This window comes from Prionailurus bengalensis, chromosome C2 (genome assembly GCF_016509475.1).
Source record: "Prionailurus bengalensis isolate Pbe53 chromosome C2, Fcat_Pben_1.1_paternal_pri, whole genome shotgun sequence".
NCBI classification, from domain to species: domain Eukaryota; kingdom Metazoa; phylum Chordata; class Mammalia; order Carnivora; family Felidae; genus Prionailurus; species Prionailurus bengalensis.
Window position 1 is genome coordinate 78,464,031 of NC_057350.1, and position 22,122 is coordinate 78,486,152.

The following is a 22,122-nucleotide window of genomic DNA, read 5'->3' on the forward strand; positions in this document are numbered from 1 at the left end:
CTTTCAAATGAATGAGAGTCCCCCAGACAGAGGAAACAGGGTGGGGCTTTCCAAATTGGAAGAGAAACCTGGTTAAAGACTTGGTGGTGGTGAAGTGCTTGGAAAGAATTCTACTGGGTAGTCCCTATTCTAAGGTAATAGTGGAAAAGATTTTTTGAGTCCATAATCTGCCCAGTGAGAATTGCAGAAGTAGATCTGTAAAATGTTTGTCTTTTTACCAGATTAATATTTTGTTTTTAAGAAGCACTTTACTCAAGACATTTTTTTAGTGCCTATGATCTAATCGACCCCAGAAGGAAAAAGAAATGAAAAGGAAATAAATGCTCTCTTCTAAATAAATGACCAATGATTTGAGGACACAACCATGTTTATTTAAGTAAGAAACTGGTTTGACCTGATGCATAATGAGGAATGAAAAAATGCTGTTGGGGCACAGAGGAGGGAGCAGCTCTGAAGACTCACCCACAGGGTCCCGGATCATCTACCTACAGAGAGGATTCATTGACTTGACATTCTTTCCACTTTATGGCACAGACACTGACCACAGGCTTTACCTCACCAACCACTGAGACTTTGCCAGGCCCAGAAAGCCTTCCCCACAAAGGCCCCCATTCATCATTTCTTCACTCTGTGATTGAAATGTGATGTGGTATCAGGCAATACTAGAGCTAAATATGGGATTGAAAACCCAAATTGCACTAGGGTGGTAGCTTTGTGGTTTCCAAGTCTTTTTTAACAGACCTCACAAATTGGACACCCATCGTGTCCTGCCCAGATGATTATGACGCCATGGGCTGGTAAGGCCCAGCCTGAAAGCCAGCACTTGTCTCCTAGTTTCTGACGTGCTTCTCCTCACACTCTCAAAGCCCTCCATGGCTTATTCCTGTAAATACTGCATCCTCACCCTGATAAGATACAGAAACAAGGCCAGTAGAGGATGGGGCCTAAGGGGAGCACTTGTGACTGCCTCTTAGAAATGGGAGAGACCATTTACTTTGTCCTCCCTTCGGTTGGCAGGGCAGAAGCAGAAAGTCACAAGGAGGGAGAAATTAGGCAGTTCTTAATAATCTGGCCTCAGGACGTGGAGGCCCATCCTCTATTGCTCTTGTTTCAAATGGCTACGTTGGAATTTTTTAATTAACCTCAACATCTGAGTCACTCCGTTGGAAGCTTCTTCAGTCATTTTGTATGAATGGTGGTGGCAGGGATCCTGGAAGATAAAGGGGTAGAGCACATTGTGTGACTGTGGGGCTCCTAACATCTGCCTAGAGGCACCGTAGGGGGTGTGAGGAAGACTTCTAACTAAAATAGGTCTAGTTCTTGCTCCCTCTGGTTCTCCTGCATGCTGAGTACTCAGGGTGTTTTAAGTGTAGGGGAACTAAAGGGTGGTATAGGTGAGAGTCAAATATTGTACATTTCAAAACAAAAACAAAAGCAAAAAATATGGGGTGCCTGGGTAGTTCAGTCGGTTAAGTGTCTGACTCGGGATTTTGGCTCAGGTATGATCTTGCGGTTCGTGAGATCGAGCCCCACATCAGGCTCTGCAGTCACAACTTGGAGCCTGTTTGTGGTTCTCTCTCTGTCTTTCTCTCTGTCTTTCTCTCTCTCTGTCTCTCTCCCTCTCTCTCTCTCTCTCTCTGCCCCTCCCCGGCTCGTACACTCTCTTTTTCTCTCTCTCTTTCCCAAAATAAATAAATAAACTTAAAAAATATATTCCATGGGTGGAAGGAGGTTCATTCCTGAACGTTTTCAAGTATTACAGGGACTGTTTTCATGCCAGTCACATATGTAAAAATGCTAAGTAAAATTTATCATTTTAATAAAAATGAATCTCATTACTATATATATATTTTTAGTTTCTTATTTTTCTAAAAGTGAGAAAATATTCAAGCCCAGGGATTTTTCTTTGGATCAATGTTTAACGTTCTTACAGGTCCATAGTTATTACTCAGGGAAGAAAACCCAATCTTCCCTATACCTCTCTTCTGATCTGGTCTCTTGGGGTGTGCTGAGTTTTACCCTAAAACTGCAGGTATCAGGTAAGAGCCAAGATAAAGATGTGTTATTAGACACAATTTTTATCCTTCCATTGCCAATTCTGACTCATTTTGTTTACAATTCAGTCACAAGGGAGACCCACATTTTTTTTTGTTTTTTTGTTTTTTTTTTTTTTTTAGACATCAGCAGTGTACAAAGAAACACAGACTTAGTTCATACCACTTTTCAGATCAACAAAGAAATATAGACCTTTTGAGCTTAATGAATAATCTTCCATCTTTCCCTTCCTCCCAAGACATCTCAAAAGTTTTCGGTGTGGTTCAGGACAGTCATTTCACTCTGTATTGCCAAAGGATTTTACTCCACTGCATGATTATCCAGATGCAATTTTAAGTATCTTTATATCTGAGGAAATAATATTTTTTGTGATTCCAAAAGGTTTTGAAGGAAATGTTAATTTTAAGGACCTAAGAAAGAACTCCTTTAAAAATGGCATTAAATTTTATGTTCATCAAGTGAGAGTTCAGATCTATGGAAATGAGGATTATTTCCATGTGTTCCACAGGAAATTTTATGTTTGGTCTCTGTTAAACTTGCCTTGCATAAACTCAAATTGGAAACCTAGCATGTAAGTTTTGATAAGAGAAACTTTCATTGTATAATTCATGTGTTGAGGAGTCAGCAGACATTCACTTGAAGAGCTTGTTGATACTTTTATTTCTAATATTTGTTAAATGTGTGAAATATAATAAGGCATCGTTCAGCTTAGTTATCAGTGAAACTGTGAGGTAGTCACCTTTGCCTTTAATTTACATTAATCCAGCAAAGTTTGTCTTTGTCTTCTTTCTTTTACCTACCTGCCCTTTCTTTCTCCTTATTCCCTACCCACAAATCGTCATCAAAAATAAAACAAAACCCATGAAAATTGGGGGCATTATAGAAGTTCATAGATCTGCATTTGGAATAACTAATCTATTTTTAATCAAATATTGAGTTCCTACAGTGTGTACTAATATCTTTAATTTACATTAAATAAGAGTTTAAATTGATAGATAACACGTTGACCTTTCCCTGAAGGATCTTACATTAAAGCAGGTGATACAAATGTTTAAACAGTGATAGAATTTGAAAAGTATTTGTATAGAGGTAAATAAAAAGTGCTGTAGAATATGCATAGGAAAGAATTTGTTTTACCTGGTGGCATTTGTAAAGCTGTGACCTCATAAGAAGTGACTTTAACTGAGTCTGGATAGATGGGTAAGAGTGTACAAATCAAGTTTTCAAGATAGAGTCAATAGCACTGGTTATCATATAAGGGTTACAGATTTACTTACTGCTACTCAAATGCATGAATAAGTTAAAGCTTATGTTCTACAGATTTAACCTTCATAAATATCCGCCCTACTAAATGGATGGGCCAGGGGCTGGACTATGGAGCAGGACTTTAATTTGTCAGTTAATTATATTTCATTCCTTCCTGGTTTCTTTTTTTTTTTTTTTTTTTTTTCTGTTTTGAATGGCTCAATCTCTTTGGGAAAATACTCAGTTTTTCGGATTTCCTGTCTCTTCCCCATGCTCCTTTCCATGACAAGAGAATTTCTTTCTGGATATTTGAGAGAGCTTATGTGACTTCTTGGTAGCAGGGAAGTTTTGTCCAGATCCTCATGGAGTTCTCCAGATCCAGCCCCTGGACTGGCATTCACTGAGGTACTTTGGTCCCATTTGATTTTGTGCAGAAAAGAGTTTGGATTCATGATTTCCCTCGTCCTAACCTTTTATAAAACTGTGGAGTCTTTACCCACTGCAATCTCATTGCATCCCCAGGTCTCTGTGTCAATGACTGGGTCAATTCTGAAGTTTCTACTGTGGAAGCAGGAGTAGTGGATCCCCTCAGGCTGTGTGCAGGCTCAGGAAACCCAGAGCACCACTGCAGGCTGGGAGGTAGAAAGGAGAGTCGGGTATCCGGAAGCCAGAAGGGCACCCAGTGACACCAACACCTCATATTGTGGTTCTTTCTTCAAAATTTCCACTCTGAGCTTTGCTCTTCCAGGGAGAGAATATTCAGTAGCACCATATCATAGATAATGAAGTATGAAAATGAGACAGTGATTTTGAGGAACAAGAGGAGACAGTGGGTCCAAGATGTATGAAGGTCAGAGTCAAACAGATTTAGTCTGAATTTGGGGGATGAGTCGTTGAAGATGACCTCAACATTTGTTGCTTGGGTGATGGTGTCGTTAGTGATTCCATTGGTCAAAATAAACAGTGTAGACTGATGAGTGTGGGAGTTAGCTTAGTGAGGCTAGTTTTGGTTAATTGTCTTAGTCTGTCCAGGTTTCTAAAACAGTGCTATAGACTGGATAGCTTTTAAGAAAAGAAATTTATTTCTCATAGGTCTAGAGGGTGTGTAAGCCCAAGGTGGAGGCACTGACGTATTCTGAATCTGGTGAGAGCCCACTTCTTGCTATGTCCTCATGTGGTAGAAGCAGCAAGGGAGCTTTCTGGGGTCTCTTTTCTGAACCAAGAATACCATTCATGAGGGCTCCACCCTTGTGACCTAATCACCCTCCAAAGGCACCACCTCCATTTACCATCATATTATGAATCAGGTTCCACCATAGGAATTTTTTTGGCAGGGAGGGGCACAAACAATCAGAATAAGCTGTAGTGAATAACACATTTTGTTTGATTAAATCTTTTCAGTATACTTTGCTTTCCTCAACAGAACAATTTTCATCTCTCTTTACCTGTCCAGTGGAAAGTATTACCCTGGACATTTAAAGATCAGGCCATTACATGTTATTGATTTTGTAAAATTACTGGGAATATATTAACGTGTGGACTTTTAAATTTAAGACAAAAGTAAGGTAAAGAGGAAGTTATCAACAAAGTAAAAGTGCACTGCATTTCTATAATCTATGTTAACGAATGCAAGGAGGACATTCCCAAACATATCGAATATGCCAATAATTCAAAAGTTAATTTTGTACGTAAACATTCTTATTTCCTCCACCGAGGTTTTCTAACCTGTTTCAAACAAAGAGTTAAAAGTAATTACTATTAAACAATAAAAATATTCTGCGATGAGGAAAAATGTAGTCAGCTCTAATAAGAGTAATTCTAAAGTGTCATTCATTTGGAAGGAGCATGTTGAATCTGTTAGACTGTGTGGAGCTGCAAAGGATCGGATAATGTGCTTAGGCACCTGTGTAACAATTGGGAAATCAGTCATGTTTCGGCTGTGGCAAAACTTCTGTTCTCAATTCAGAGCCTGTGTATTTAACCCTGTATATCCAGAGACTTGTAGCATCTCAGGGGCTTAGTTATCTTTACGTGTGTCTGTATGGACAAACATAGGTGTTTCCTCATTATGGCCTTCTTGGTTGACACCATGCTTCTACTAAAAACTCTCAGTCAAAACAGCAGACATCACAGGTGACTGCACCAGTAGATAGTGCTGTGCAGCAGAAAGAGCACTGGGTTCCAGCTCTTTCTCTTCCCCATGACTCCCTGTGACCCAGAAAAAGTCACCATTTCTCTCTGGGCCTCAGTCATGACTTCTGTGAAATGAGAGAATTTCATGAGGAGCATCATGAGAATAATCCAGCATCTACTCCAAAAACGTCTTTAAACCAAGCCCGCATATACTGTTTGAGGCAACGTTCGTGGTTAGTGCAATCCTAATTGTTTTCTCCAAAAGCTACATTGTTGTTGTTGTTGTTTTAATCTCAATTAAAGCTGTGAGTGATCTCACTTCTGCTCTAGGATTGAGGAGACTGTGACTCAAAAAGTCCAATTGAGAGAAGATTAGAGCTGAGGTCTGTCTGACCCCCAAACTTTATGTACTTTGCATTGTTTCCTATTGTCTCCTGGAAAGAAAAATAAAGAAATGGAATAAAGGCATTTCATAGAGTTGGCGTATTTTTATATATTAACATTTTTTAAAACATTTAATGTAGTTTTGAAACTACAAGACCACTGGTCAGAATAACAGTTTTACTTTTAGCATCTGTGGCTATTCATTGACTCAGTTGACATTTGGATTTTATAGGGTCATCACAGTAGGGCTTCCTTCTCCTTCCAGTATGCTTTCAGGACTTGGAAATCCTGTGACTAAGACTATAGTCTTAGGCATTCTGGCCAAAAGATAGAGAAAATTAAGACAGCTTTCTGAATAATTTAGACGTAAAATGATTTTGACGCAAAATAATTTAGACACAAAATATATGAAATGTAACTGCAACTCTATCTTAAACGATGGGAACGTTTGGTTAAAAGCTCATGAGATTAATTGCCATCCATATTCCTTTTTGGTAGCAAGAGACTTCTTATTTTTGTTCTCTTCCTATTCTCAAGCTTGTCAGCTGCAAAGACATGGAAGAGGTCTTGGTGTAGGATAAAGGAGGTGAGTGGTGAGGGGATATTCAGGAATTCTAGCCATATACACCGAATGCATAGTATACACAATCAACTCACTTGAGTCCTAACCTATCATGGGTTGATTCAAATGCCAACTCTGCTCTTTAATAGCTGTTTGACCTGGGCTAAGTCTTTGAGAGAATACAACACTCTTTATATCTCCTTTTCATTAACAACTCAAGTTGCTTTGACGAATGCCTATTGAATTTGAGAGAAATTCTTTTTTTCAAAATAATGAGCATGGGGCACTACATAGGCCCTTAACCTATTAATTGTTCCTATAACAAAAACATCCAAATTTTCATTGTAAAAATCCAACCAAGTTTGTAGTTATTATTTGTTCATCTTTAAACAAGTTTAATTAGCTGTTTTGTCTGAACATTGCTACAGGCCCAGTGGAAGCCAGAAGGCAGGGTTCTCTTGTGTGGAGCCCAGGATTGCTCTTGGGTGCAATTGGCAAAGGGGAAGAAAGGTTTGATGCTAATCCAAAATGTTTCTGAAAGGCTATACATGATTTGAGAATGGATTAGATCTCTAGGGGTGCCTCGGGAATTTTTATACTCAGTTAATTTTAGAAAGAACTTTTATTTAAAGCTTCTTTTATGTCTGTGATGGGGCAGGCCACACCACAATTACACATTTTTAGATGGGTGGATCCTTTGATGACAGATAGAATTTATACCCCCTCATTTTTCCCCAGTTGAAAGATTACCATTTAAAAATCCTTTGAAAAAGGGTTTGATCCTTTTGGTACATTGAGTTTTTTTTTCACTCTTGAGGAGATTTATGTAGGCTGTAGTTTTTAGTCGAAAAGGACACACAAGGGAATTGAATCCTTTCCTCATCCAAGTTAGAACGAATGGGTGTGGGTTTTCTTCCTTTGATGTGGATGAGGCACACCTCCTCCCTAACACTTCTGATGATTTTAGTGTTTCCTGCTGTTAGGACTTTACCCTGAGCGTCCCATCTTTTCTCCCTGTCTTTCCCTTAAAATACACAAGATGTTTTGTGCCTACTCATGCCATATACGATCTTGGATGGGTTATGCTGAAGAAGCAAGGCCATAAATTATTTTCATAACTGGATTTTCACATTTTTAGAAAGTCCATTTTTTTCATAAGAGGAAGACCTGGACATCTTTACTCACTGGTTAGTTTTTATGACTTCAGGTGAATGCAGGTAAGTACCATGATTCTCTGCACTATGGGATTCTGGTTAAATATACATATTCACTTACTTAAACTTGGAATGTTATGTTCTTTAACTAAAATACGATTACAGTGAAACTTCGATTTGTGTTTTTAAAATGTGTGAGTATATGCCCTATTCTCAAAAGTGATTCTCTATCTTCCTGTATGATGTATTGATGTTAGTAATGATAATTAGTTGTTATTGAGCATTTGTTCTATGTAAGGCACTCTGCTAGGCACATCTCCTGTATAAACTCATTTATTCCTCATAAGAACCCTGATGTACCCATTCTTCTTCTTCTTACTATCATCTTTTTATAGATGAGGAAACCAAGACTACCTTCTGCATAGTCATGTAATTAAGAAAAAGCAAATTCAAGATTTGCATCCAGGTTCCTCTCACAAGGTCAATGTGTCAGCCATTAGTTGTTTAGCCTTTCATCTAAATGCCTTAAATTGGATGTCTCCAAAGCCCTAGCAATTCAGAACATTTTTGTTCCCTATGAACTGTAATTTTGTTGGCATGAGTGAGTGACCTATCATCACATTATTCTTCCTACTGCGCTGGTTCTATCATTGCCTCTTTGAATCACTTCAGCTTTTCTGCATTTCATGTTATAAACTTAGTTTATGTTCTAAAATAGCGTTGGCTTAAAGTAAATTTGTTATTTTAAGATCTTGAGGCAAATAACACAGTGCAAGGTGATGGTACCTCAGGCAGGTATATGGCTGATGTATAATAGTGCCTCTCCTCTAGATTAGACTCATGGACTGAGAAGGGGTCCCTTGCTCTCTGAGACCTGAAGAGGAGAAAATGGTCAAAGTAGATGATAGTTTACTTTAGCAATCAGACTCATTTTCCTGAAAAAATTTGAGGCCTTTCCCTTTCTCCAAATTACTCTTTTTCATTCCATTTGTATTCAGTTTCAGTTTTGTAAAGATACAACATACAACTTAATATAGGAAGCCCTTACATTATAGCCACTTATTTTGACGTCGATGGTAACATGAAGCTGTATTTTTTTACATATTAATTATATATTAAAGTAAGAAAAATAGGTAAGAAAATCTTAAAGACTTCATTTAAATGGATATTACTATAATCTCTATTCCTAGTCTATTATGTGTCAAAGTAATTTACATACATGAACTTTCAATAATAATAAATGATGCCATAAAACATGTAAAAGTTTTATAATTTGCAGATTGATTTTTATTCATCATATTATTTGACAACTTCTGTAGCTTTATGGAAAAGACAGGAATACTTATGCTTTGCCTATTATGGAGAAGGGGAAACAGAGGCATGTAAGCGCCAACTGTTTGCTTGGAGACACCGTAAGCATTAGATGTCTTAACTGGGTGTTAATGTTAGCCATAGCTGTAAGGTTGGTAATGTAAACCCTGAACTTCTTTTGAAGGAAATTATTGTTTGTGTGGGGATGAAACATCAGCATGTTTCTTTTTGCTTTAATTAAGAGGTTCTAGAAGGTGTTGGTGAATTCAACAGAGGGGAAAACCATTATTTTTATTCCATTCTCTCTTATTTTTCCATCACAGAAGCCTCCTGGAGAAGTGTTCTTTTTTTTTTTTTTCAATTATTTTCCCCTCAAGTTTTACAGAGACCACATAAGGAGGGATTAGAAAATTTGCCCAAATCTCATTCCCTTTCACCTTTGCTAACAAGATCATCTGGAGACAATGAGATAAAGACTAAAACTCTTATTATGATACCCAAGGTCCTTCATACAATGCAGCCTTGCTTACTGGTAGCCTCATTGCCTACTCCTTATGCTCTTAATCAAAATATTGGCATTGCGTGAAATCATTCTGCCCGCTTATTTATCTGTGATAATACTTATGGTCCTTATTTATTTATTTATTTATTTTTTTGCCTGGCAGGCCCTAATGCCATCCCCTGAACTGATTTTCCAGATTGTGTAATCACCTCCCTAATTTGTCCATGGCTGTGAATTCTCTTATTATTTGTTTCTTCTGCCTTTACTTTGAGCATAATATATAACCTGCCTTTCCCTACCCTATTGTAATAACTGTGAAGTTGTTAACTGAATGGTTTTATGGTCTAAGCACTGTCCTAATTACTTTTCATGCATTATTTAATGGCTTTTCATAAATCTCCAAAATTGCTATTAACACCCTTTCCCCATGGATAAGAAAGAAAAGTAGACCCTGGTAGGTTGATTCTCTAGGTCACACAATTAGTAAATGACAGACAGTATTTTGAGTTCAGATCTATCTGCTTTAAAGCCAAAGCTTTTTGCCATTAAAACATACTGCCTCAAGTCAGTGAATTAAAAAAGAAGTTCAATGCCTTATTGACTTCTGTGTACCAGTTCCCAGCCCCATGTATGGTATTGATAGTCAGTTAAGCAGGTAGAAAGTGTAATGCAAACTGGGGCAGTGTTTCTGTGTCTTTGAGACACTAGTAGACTGTCAATCTCAGGAAGATCAGTTATCAAGGAAAGGTATTATGAGCTGTGAGCATCTAAAGGGATGCTGCCAAATCATATTCTACTAAAAACAAAATCTAAATATATTTATTGCTCATTAGTTGCTCATTTATTGTTCATTAACTTATGGTATATTATTTATGTATTAACTCAATTCTCAAAATAATCCCTTGTGGTAGGTACTAGTATGTCCCACCGCACAGATGTGGAGTATTGAGGCACAGAAAGGTTAGGTTGATGTCAGTGGTTCCATAGGTTGTGGGTGACTGAGCTAGGACTGGAGAATGGTGGACATTCGGGCTCCAGTGCCCATGCCCCCCAGCGCTGTGCAAACAGCCTCCATGCAAACAGTGCTCCCACCCACCTGAACCCCCAGCAAAGGGCCCGCGGGAGCTGGCTGACCACTCTTGCACCTTGTGACTATAAACATTAATGTGTACCTACAGCTTTCTTTGCAGCTTGTCTGAAAGAGCAGAGTCTTAGTTTGCAGGAAGAAAATGATGATCTTATCGAGAGTAAATAAAAACAAAGAGAAGTTTGGGCATACTCTCAACAGCTGAAGGAACTGAGCCCAATTTTTCCTCGCTGTGAAATTAAGAGTGAGGAGAGTAACACTTGGAATTACTATAGCACTTTCTAGTCTGTGAAAACATATGTCATCTGGTCTTAAAATAAGTTTCCCTGTCAAATGGAGCTATTATTGTTTGTTGTTCTCCTTTGCTAGATTACAAAGTTCCTTGTACATAATTCCCCCTAACCACTTGCCTTTAAGTAGATGATAATGAATGATGGTTGCACTGGAGAGTAGTAGAAGAGGAAACAACAGCATCTTCCATTTACTGAGATCTTGTAAGTGCCAAATAATAGACATGTATTTTCTAGTTTACTAGTAGTAATCATTAGTTTTTGTCAAACTCATCATAAATATAATCAAAACTGCCAAAATGAGCAGTTTGACTTCCCTGACTACAGAATTTTTTCATCTTTCAATAAATGTTTATTGAAATGTTCCCAAGTAGTAGAGCCTATTCTAAGCAATGAAAACAAAGTGATAATTTACAAAAATATATATGTAAACAAAGAAAAGAACCCTTGATCTCTGGATTCATGGAGCTAGGTTACAGTTGCTAAGTTCTTTTCCCCCTTAGGTATTTCTCTACTCTGTCTACCTACAAACTCCGGTTATACTTTATTATGTCTTTTTTTAATGTTTATTTATTTATTTTGAAAGAGAGAGAGCAAGGGAGGGGCAGAGAGAGACGTAGAGAGAGAGAATCCCAAGCATGCTCTGTGCTGTCACCATAGAGCCCAATGTGGAGTTTGAGCCCACAAACTATGAGATCATGACCTGGACTGAAATGAAGAATTAGACATTAATTGACTGAGACACCCAGGCTCCCCTACTTTATTGTATCTTAAGAGGATTGAGAGGACTTAGAGTATCTCTCTGTCAGTTCTCACATGAGGTTTTAAGCCATGTTGGAGGCAATCGGAAGGACCCTTGATTGATTTGCCTTGGGCCAACAGGAGCAGTTTTGAGTCATTTGAAAATTGTTAGATTGAATGACATTTTGTTTTTTCTGGTCTCCTATTTCTGTAAGATGCAATCAGTACTTGAAATTTTGATGATGAAGAAGGGATAAATTCTAATCATGTTATGACTGGAGTCAAACCTTAAGTGAACAATTACTGGTTTTCCAGTAATTACTGGCCCCCTCTATTTTTCTTTCTAAATGTGTGTCTAAAGGGTATTTCCTCTTCTTAGTGTTAAAATTAATACCATTAATGTAATAACTGAAATCTCTATCATTTCAAACCGTTTATCATTCCTTATGTCTTTTGAGCCTCACAATAACTAGCTGAGGTGGGTATATAACATCCCCTTTTACATGATGAAGTAACCAAAGAGTGAGGCAGCATTCCTAAGTTCCCCATTAGGCAAGGAGGATTCCATATTTCTTGTTTTTTGTTTGTTTGTTTGTTTGTTTTTGTACTAGACAATATCGCCATCACTCAGGAAGATTGCAAGACCATTCTGTTTGCTGGTGTGTGTGTGTGTGTGTGTGTGTGTGTGTGTGTGTGTGTGTGACAGAAGAGAGAAAGGAGAAAGGGGGAGAGAGAGAGAAACCTAGGATGGGAGAGAAGAAATTCAATCTCAACTGATTTTCCAGATCAGGATCCAGACCTCAAGACCCCTTTGCTGGCATAGAAAGTTTTTCCTATGTCTGGACAGGAGATGAGAGAAGGACAACCATGAAAAAGAGCCAATTGCTACAGATGACTAGGCAAAGAAAATGTTGAGAGTTGCTAGGAGACCAGTTGTGCTGTCAGGCTCAGGAATGAGAACATGTCGGATGGAGGGCACTGGGCTGGAATTTGTGTTATACACAAAACGTTCAATCACGCATGCCAGTGGGGCTGAGTCAGAATCAACCAGAGCTAAAAACAGTCAGGAAAGTTTTCCTACCTCTTTTTTTGTTTCTCTCTCTCTCTCTCTCTCTCTCTTTAATTTTTATATTTTTCAGATACAGACTCCTGGTTAAAGATTCCACAGTAGGTATCGGACGCTTCAAAAATTTTAGTGCCTCTTGGATGTAGATGGTACTGTGTTTTAAACCACCATTCAGAATGAGAAAAAAAATACTAAGCCCAAGGGGAGTTTTAGCTTGCTTGTCTCTGGAGTTCCTTTGAGGTAGTTGAAATTATTGATCAAATGAATCATCACTGCTGAGTCAAAGTCAAGTTTCCTCACACTGTTTACAAGAGAAGACAGGATGGTGTGTCCTTACCTGTAGTCGAAAGACCTCATTGCTGATTTCTGTGTTTGCACCAAGCAGCTGGTGTAGCTTTGAGCTTGTCATCTTTTTTCTGTGAATTTCCTTTCTCCTCAGACACATGAGGACAGAAATTGTGGATTATAACACCTTTTGGATTATTCAGCTTTATTTGATTCCAGGACCACAGACAGGTGACAGCAACCTGGAACAACTTCTGTTTATTCCACCTATGTGGGTGACAAGGTAAACTTGAAATGGGAGACTATGTGGATCCGTAAGCAGACACTGTCACTTTGTAAGAGTGTACCCCTCTTGGTGAATTTATTCTTTTCTACCTTGCATGGCAGTAACTTATTTCATGCTCTAGTGGATGTTGCTGGAGCTATGTTAGCTACCTCATCTTTGCACGATTAATGTAGCACGTCACGATATTTTAGAATTGCCCAGCATTCCGTTTTCTAGAGCCAGAAAAGAACTTCAGGGAATGTTCTGGCTTTTGATACTTTGTGGTCAAACACATCCTCTTTCTTGTCAAGATTCCAGGAAGCAGGGAGCACTTGGCTGTTGACATCCAGAGTGTGCTCCTTCCAAAGAACATAAATATCTCAAAATTAAGGACACTTGTCCTTAATTGCTTCAATTTTAACATATATATATATATATATATATGTATGTGTATATACATGTGTGTGTATATATGTGTATATATACATATATATGTGTGTGTATGTGTGTATATATATGTGTGTGTGTATATATATGTATATATACATGTATACATATATATACACACACACATATATATATGTGTATATATATATATATATGTATATATATATATATAATTCATGTCTTAAAATGGTTGGAAGATACCACTGTTGTCCAAGAAATATGAACTGAATAGATGAAATAAAATCTGTTTAATTCACATCTAATACCATGCAGAGCAACAGTTGACGCTACCATAAGCAGTATAAGACTAAGCTGGGTTTAAATATCCTTGGGGGATTTTCTCTGAAATGTGGCTGATAAGTAGTTTGGAGACGTTAAACTATGAATCATTGCAAAGTGCATATTCAGTCATATTGTTCCTCTAATACAAAATCTGTAATAATCCCTCTACGGCATAAGTCTGCCTGCCTTAGCCTGGAATTCAAGGCTCTCGAGTTTGTCTGACCCATCCTATCATTCAGCCTGATCTTCCATTACTTCTTTTCAGGTACCCTAAGTACCAGCCCAGTCTCTCTCCTACTTGTCTCTTCCTGGTGCCTCTCCCTTCCATGTCTACATGGGTAAATCTGTTCAATTACCTACCTTTTCTTTAAGGCCCTTCAGGAAGCTTTCTCTGACCCCTGAAGTTGGAAGAATGCTTTCCTTTGTGTCCTCCTCTTAGTGCATTGATTCTTTTTCTGCTTTGCATGACAGTAACTTGTTTCACGTTCTGGTATTCACTGCTAGGTTGTGAGGTCCTTGGGTACAGAGTCCCTCTCTGTTTTACCTCTGTATTTGTCAAAGGATCGCCCACATTATGGACTAACAAGTGATAGCGGAGTGGATGAGCGGTATCTGGAGGAAGTGCTGTTTGTCTGGTGTCCTCATTCAGTGTGAGTGGAGAGTAGCTTGTGCAAAATTAGAGGAGAGGAAGTTTTAGAAGGAAGTGATTGTGATCAGTCATTCTACTTGTCTGAGAGTTTGATGCTCTGTGTACGTTTGTCTCTCTGTTTACTTTCACATCTTTCCTTTCTTTATTTTAGAAGGGTCCTAAGACTGTGTGTGAGGAAGGGAGAGAAAAAGACATGGAACAAGAGTTGACAAAAGAGATGCTGGTTAGGGAGACACTAGCTTGCCTTCAGTTGTGCACCACTGTCTCTTTTCATCTTTCCCCTGTCGCTGTAATGAGATGTGATTGTTCTAGAATACTCATACAGATAGACCTCTTGTAAATGTGAGAGTTAAATTGTGTTTGGAAAAGTGAGACATCTCTTTCTCTTTACAGGGAAGCCATAAGTGTGAGATTATAAATTTAGAATCATAGTGCTTAAATTTAGATTTGGACTCCCTGTAATGAGTGAGATTTTAAGATGAAGTGGTCCAATTATACTTTAATGAATAAATTGAAACAGTAGAAGATGGAATGTTTTAGTTCGAGTAACATAGCTTTTCTGTGGAGATTCGAGAGTAACCCTAGTGTCCGAACTTGTAGGTTAAGTGTCCTGTCTTTTGTCTGTGCAGTAGTGTTTCTTAACTTAATGATAAACATTCATTTTATGATCTGTTTCAATAACTGATCCATCCACAAAGAGTAAACTGTGCTCAACAATATTCCCTGTAAGTTTTGTTTGTCAATTTAAAAGTTCAGGCAAGGTTCCTACATCTGCAGATACGATTCACCAAACAGTCTTATTTGTAGCTCATGTGAGGTATGTTTCCACTATCACAAGCACCTCTTCCTTCGCTCCCATTTGTGGGGCATCCATATGCCACTGCACCACTGGCTTTGAAACAGAAATTCAGTTTGCCATCAGCGAAGCTGTAGACATTCTGGCCCCACTCTGCATGTGTCCTACTTTTCTTGACCACACCACAGTTTCTGGCCACGCTGCTGTCATCGTCCTTCATTCACGGCCACCAGAGCTGTGGGGGCAGCGACAGTTCTCAGGCCAGATGAAGGAGTGCATGCCGGGCCTCAGCACTTGATGATCCTCTTAGCATCTACAGTCAAGCATGTCTGTAGTTGATTAGCTCAGACTTGACTGGAAGTTGAAAAAAGGCATATTGTTTGTGGTTCATTGTGAAAAATAAGGTTTTATCAAACCTATCTGACAGTGGAATGACATCCAAGCCTTTGCGGCATCTCTTCTCTGTAGCTCTGAAGAAGTGGGCTGAGAGGTTAGGGTGAGTGACCTCGTGGGCTTCCTTCTAACTCTCTGTGAGCCTGCATGGAAATAGCCAGCATTCAATGGCTGGAAATATTTTTAATCTTTTTCATTGAAGGATAACGTACACACAGAAAAGTGCACAGCTCATAAGTTGCAACGTATGCATCCTTTTAACAAAGACCATTTACCATCACCCACGCTCCATTCAGAACTCTAGATCTCTCTTTCCAGTAGTGTTAATGGAAATTCTGATAATCAGCCTTCCACAGGGTTGATTATAAGCTACTGTTTATATTGTCTCTGTATATATGATGTGATTTTGTTCTTGCTGTTTGCAGAGTGATATAAGTGCAGCTTAAAAATAGTACAGGAAGACACTCTGATATGAGACTGTTACAATAGTGGCTTAAGAATAATATTTACTTTTTTTGGAATAATACATGTTCATTGCAGATAATCTGCAAAATACAGAGAAGCAAAGTACAATTAAGAAATTAAGCAATCAATGCTCACTCAACATCATCTCCCATACCTAACCATTCCTAACACTTCAATATGTACCATTTTAGGTACACTTCCGCTAAATACATATGTACATTTAAACAAAATTTGAATCATATGGTGCGTGGTTTTTTTCTAACTTTTATTAATTAAAAATGTATAAAATGAAACCTTTATGTTTTTAAATGGCTGTAATGTAACTATCATATGACTGTATTATAATGTGTTTAACAAACACTTCCTCTACTTTGAGCTGTGTACAATTTTGCACTCTCGTAAATATTGCTTAATGCTCATTGGTTTATTTAAATATTCATTTCTCATCATTTCCTTAAAGTACATTCCTAGGAGTAGACTTACTAAATCAATAATACACACACTTTAAGGCATTTGAAACACATTGCCAAATCATTGTTGAGAAAGTTGGTACCACTTAATACTCTAAACAGCAGCAGCTGAGACATGTTTCCTAGAATTACTACCAGCTTTCTAGATTATATTTAAGTAAAAGAAACTGGGATAATTTGATGGATAAAAAAATTCATCTTGTCATAATATGCATTTTTGATTATCAATATGAAAAATCTTTAAAAATTGGGGTGCCTGGGTGGCTCAGTTGGTTAAGCCGCCGACTTCAGCTCAGGTCATGATCTCGCGGTCTGTGAGTTCGAGCCCCGCGTCGGGCTCTGTGCTGACAGCTCAGAGCCTGGAGCCTGTTTCAGATTCTGTGTCTCCCTCTCTCTGACCCTCCCCCATTCATGCTCTGTCTCTCTCTGTCTCAAAATTAAATAAACGTTAAAAAAAATGTTTAAATATGTTTATTGATCATTGTTCCTGTCTTTTGTCCATTTTATTGAGGTATTGATTTTTTCAGTTGTTTCAGTTTATTTATTTATTTTTGAGAGAGAGACAGAGAGAGTGAGAGGGGAAGGGGCAGAGGGAGAGAGAGGGAGAGACAAAATCTCAAGCAGGTTCCGGACTGCACTGTCAGCAAGGAGCCTGATGTGGGGCTCAAACTTACAAACCGTGAGATCATGACCTGAGCCAAAACTAAGAGTTGGACGCTTAACTGACTGAGCCACCCAGGAACCCCTGATTATTTTTCTCATTGCTATATGATAGGATTTATTTTATGGCGAAGGATATTAACCTTGCACATACTTTCCCTAATTCACCATTGTTCCTTAAATCATCACCCAAACTCAAATCTGAGATGAGAAGATTTACCCAGTACTAATTTGAAATAAATTTTAAATACTAGAAAAATAAATTACCTTTTTAATCACTCAGATAACTTTTTCAGGTTTGCAACTGTTTGTTGCAACATTTATGTGCCTAGAAAGACCTATGAATACTACAAGAAGATGATAACTATAATCTTTCCTGGAATGGAAAGTAGTGAAATAGCCCAGTAGTGCTTTTAAAATTCTCATTGGGATAATTTGGAATAAATCAAATTATTCTATTTTTGACTTTTCTAATAAAAATTCATAGTAGCTTTCAACCAACATTTGCCCATTGATTAGGATTAGTTAGGAATTATAGAAGTAGACTGGATTTATATGTCCCTAGAACTGTAAGTAGATTTAACTGATTTGCCAGGAAAAAAAATTATTGAATATTTTAATTCAGTATTTCTAGATGTAAGATTCCTTTTAGGGACTAGTACGAAAAAAGCCTGTTTATTGTGGTTTATAATAGAAGGATTTAGAAATTAGTATAAGCCCTTCAGAGGACACTTATTTCAGCATTTACTTTGTAAACATTTGGATACAGTCTGGATGCCTAAAACAAATCACGATAGCTAAAGCCAGTGTCATGGGATTTTGCTTAGTTCATGAATTTCAGTGCAAATATGTCATTGTGGAACATGTTGGAATTTACTGAGGAAATTAGGTACTTAGATTTGATGTATCTCTTGGAAGCTAGTGGAAAAAATGTTCTAGAATCCAGAATTAGAGCCAAGATGATTTTACTTTCTAAAGTTTCTCCAATAAATTATTTTCCTTGATATAATTTACTCTGCTTTTAAATCATTTAAAAAGACCTTGAGCAGTGTATACATAATTTGATTGTGATATTCTGCTCTGGCCTCAATTAACAGAAGTTAAAGAAGTGAGGGCAACATACAAATGTAAAACATAAAGCTATAGCAAAAGCATGGAATTTGAGGCTAGTTTGAGGTGATGGAAATTCCTGCTTCAGGCAGACAATGTGTTTTTACTAAAGATAACTTTTTTGAGAAGACTGGCTATTAATATGGCTTGTTAGAAATAAGAGTGTTTAATGTGGGGAGGAGAAATGGCTATGTAGATAATCAGGATTTTTTATCTTGTAAACTTTTGCCTCCTTGCTGTAACTGTTAGCACTCCCTCCTTGGATTGGGTGCTCTTGGTTACAGCTCTTGATTATGCTGGAGAAGAATAGGGGAGGCAGCATGACTAAGGCAAATCATGCATATTCCTTCAGAGGACACATTCAATTTTTGTAACTTTAGGAACTTGATATTCCTAGGACTTAGTTATTCCAAATGCAAGACAAAAATTGAACCAGATACCTTCCAGAACCTCTTCTACAGCTTGTAATATACGATGACCTCTAAAAAAATGAGATAGATGTCATCAGATGAGAGTAATCTCATATTCTCACCATCAATTCCTCCAGCCCACTAGCTTCTGAAGGTATATAGACATGCTGCTTTCTTTTCTATCTCAATAATAATGATAATAGTAGTAGTAATAGTAATATGAAAAAAAGAAAATAAAGTAAAATAAATCTCTATAAAGATTAATAGGTTAAAATTTTGACTAATACCTTGGATCTAGCTTCTTCCCTGTTGCTTTCCAAAGGAGTTCATGCTTGCAATTTTATTTATTTATTTATTTATTTATTTATTTATTTATTTACTTACTTAACTTCTGCATCATCAGTATATTTATAGCTACAAGGTGATTGCTATCGGTTCATAAACCTACATTAAAGCACCCATCTTGAAACAATAAACCTCCTTTGGCTTCACTTTTTTCTCCAATATCACAACTTTCAAAACTTGTCTGGTCTTGCTGTCTCTTCTGCCTCTTCCCCCTTTTTCTCCACAACTCATCCTAATTGGGTTTCTGGCTACACCACCACACTGCAATGGTGCTCATAAATGTCCTCAGTGGTCCACATCTAGCTAGAGCCAATGGTCAGCTATCTGCCTCCAGCTTTCTTGACCTGACAGCAGTGTTTCACTTTCATGATCTTGCATCTGGAACCCTAACTTCTCTAGGTTTCCCTTCTCTTATTCTTGCTAGATTTCCTTCTTTTGACAGACTGTTTTCTATCTTCTTTGTTGGCTCTTCTTTTTTGCTAGATCTCTGAGGGTTGCAAGTGCCAGACCATTTCAGTCATTAAAGAGAGACAGATTTTTTAATTTTATTTTAATTTAGAAATTTTGTTTAATGTTTGTTTATTTCTGAGACACACACACACACACACACACACACACACACACACACAGCATGAGTGGGGAATGGGTCAGAGAGAGAGGGAGACACAGAATCTGAAGCAGGGTCCAGGCTCTGAGCTGTCAGCACAGAGCCTGATGTGGGGCTCGAACTCACAGACCGTGGGATCATGACCTGAACCGAAGTCAGATGCTTAACCAACTGAGCCACCCAGGCACCTCTAGAGACGCAGAATTTTAACATACAGGGATAAAGACTGGCAAAGCAGGAAAGAACTTGTTGCAAATTTTACAGGGAAGAAGTTCTGTCGGGTTGGAGCTTAGGGTAGGTGAAGGGGACATTTATTTATGGAAGGAGCTTAAAATGTCCCATCAAGTATGTAATAGCTACTTTGAGAGTAGGAACAGATTTCTAGGGACTGTGTATCCTCAATTTTCTCTAGCCTTGACATTGGTGAAAGTCAAAAGGTGCTAACTCAGTGAGGTTGGTGAGCTAATTAAACCCCATTTTGAGGGTGGCAGTTTCCTTTCATTGGAAACCAAAGTCTTAGCAATGTGCCAGAAGAGAAGCCAAGAGTGTGTCACCGTAGACTTTCTTGTTCTTCTTGGTGTATTTTCTCTAGAGGGTACTACTCTAGGGTCTGGGGCCAAACCACATTGAGGCTGATATTCATTCCTTAATTCACCCAAATATTTTTTGAGCTTTTATTATGTTGAAGGCACTGATGGGTTAAGCTGTCTTAGACAATATACCAGAGAATGGAGTTTTTGTTGGAACGAATAATTAAAGTGCCACTGACCTCTTCACCATGAAGTACCTTCTTTCCATAGTTTCTCAGGATACCATTGGGCATGGGATGGCATATATAGCAAGGGTTTATAAAGTCATAATAAGGGATTAAATCAGTTGATTTTTAAAAAAAATATTTGGAACTTTTTCTGATAAAAGTCTTAGAAATTATACTTTAATTTCAATTTTTTGGATGTGAAAGCATCAGTAAGTAGGAGAACCGAAAATTGTTGCTAAAGAAAAAATAATGCATTGTTCAGATCAGCAAATTTCAGTCATCCTCCTGACCAAAATAGATAACCCATTTATTTATTTATTTATTTATTTATTTATTTATTTATTTATTATTCTATTTCATTTTGCAGGCATAGGTGATCCTTTTAAGTGATGAGACTTCTCATTCAGGAAATTGCAACTCTGCCCATTATAAAACAGCCCTGTCTGTGTATCTTCCTTCCAGGAATATTGTATTGATCAAGCAATAGATTTCCAAAGAAAACTAATCTCGTACATAGTATTACTCTATGTGGCTTTGCCAGGTCTTGAGAAATGCTAAAAAATAGGAACTAGTTCAGTTTTTTTATTTTTTTTTTTATTTTTTTTTTTATACAATTTTTTTTTTCAACGTTTATTTATTTTTGGGACAGAGAGAGACAGAGCACGAACGGGGGAGGGGCAGAGAGAGAGGGAGACACAGAATCGGAAACAGGCTCCAGGCTCTGAGCCATCAGCCCAGAGCCCGACGCGGGGCTCGAACTCACAGACCGAGAGATTGTGACCTGGCTGAAGTCGGACGCTTAACCGACTGCGCCACCCAGGCGCCCCAGAACTAGTTCAGTTTTGACGTCAGTTAGGGTTTGGAGTGAGCCCAGTTTACCAAATCTGGTATGTCTAAGACCAAACAACTTTTGTGGGAGAAAAAGATGAAGCTAACTTCCCATCAACATCTGTGTGTGTCCAGCAGGGTCCCAGTGTGGCTAGAACACCAGAGGACCGACAGAGTGACAAGCAGGGAAGAGTACACCCCAGTGTGGGCAGAACAACAGGGGACCCACAGAGTGACCAGTAGGGTTGGTTATGGTATCTGGAGTTTTATAATGTTTCAGAGGATGGGACAATGTTGTCAATTCTTGTTATTTAGCTGTTTTTTTTTTTTTTTCCAATTCTTGTTATTTAGCTGTTGATTTACTTTTAATTGCTTGTTGCAGTTCAACTAGGTTAATTTCCTTCTTAAAGATCTTTCAGAATGTTTGCTGACAGTATATTCTCTTTCAAGTTCTGAGAAAGGATTTTATAAGTGATTTATAAAATTTATCTTAGACATCTTTCACAAATAGTTAAAAAGGAACCTTTTTATCAGATACTTATGGGTGGGAAGAATCATAAGTATATACTTATGGTAGGTAAATGTGTCCATCCCACATGTAGACTAACATTAAATATCAGAGAGTAATGCAAAATCATTACTTATCCAAAAGAAAAACCCTAGAGATTGAAATGACAGAATGATGGAAAGGATACTGAGGATTTGTCATTAGGAGTTTTTGTGTCATTAATTCTTTCTTTTTTCATTTATTTGGGTAGTGAGGGAAATAACTAGTGAAAGGATATAGAGTCACACAAGTATTTGTGTCTTTGCTTCTGTGGAA

General features: G+C 37.9%; 1 protein-coding gene across 2 annotated transcripts in view; it reads left to right on the forward strand.

The window, feature by feature from the left end:
• P3H2 (prolyl 3-hydroxylase 2) overlaps positions 1-22,122 on the forward strand; it is a 151,394-nt gene that overhangs the window by 24,501 nt on the left and 104,771 nt on the right. Inside the window, exon 1 of one of the 2 annotated variants that reach the window (XM_043594592.1) lies at positions 13,081-13,098. The exons of the other annotated variant lie outside the window; for it this stretch is intronic. The gene's annotated coding sequence lies outside the window, so the exon portion shown is untranslated. Of the gene's footprint in view, positions 1-13,080; positions 13,099-22,122 lie in introns of those variants that run through there. 2 annotated transcript variants of the gene reach the window in all.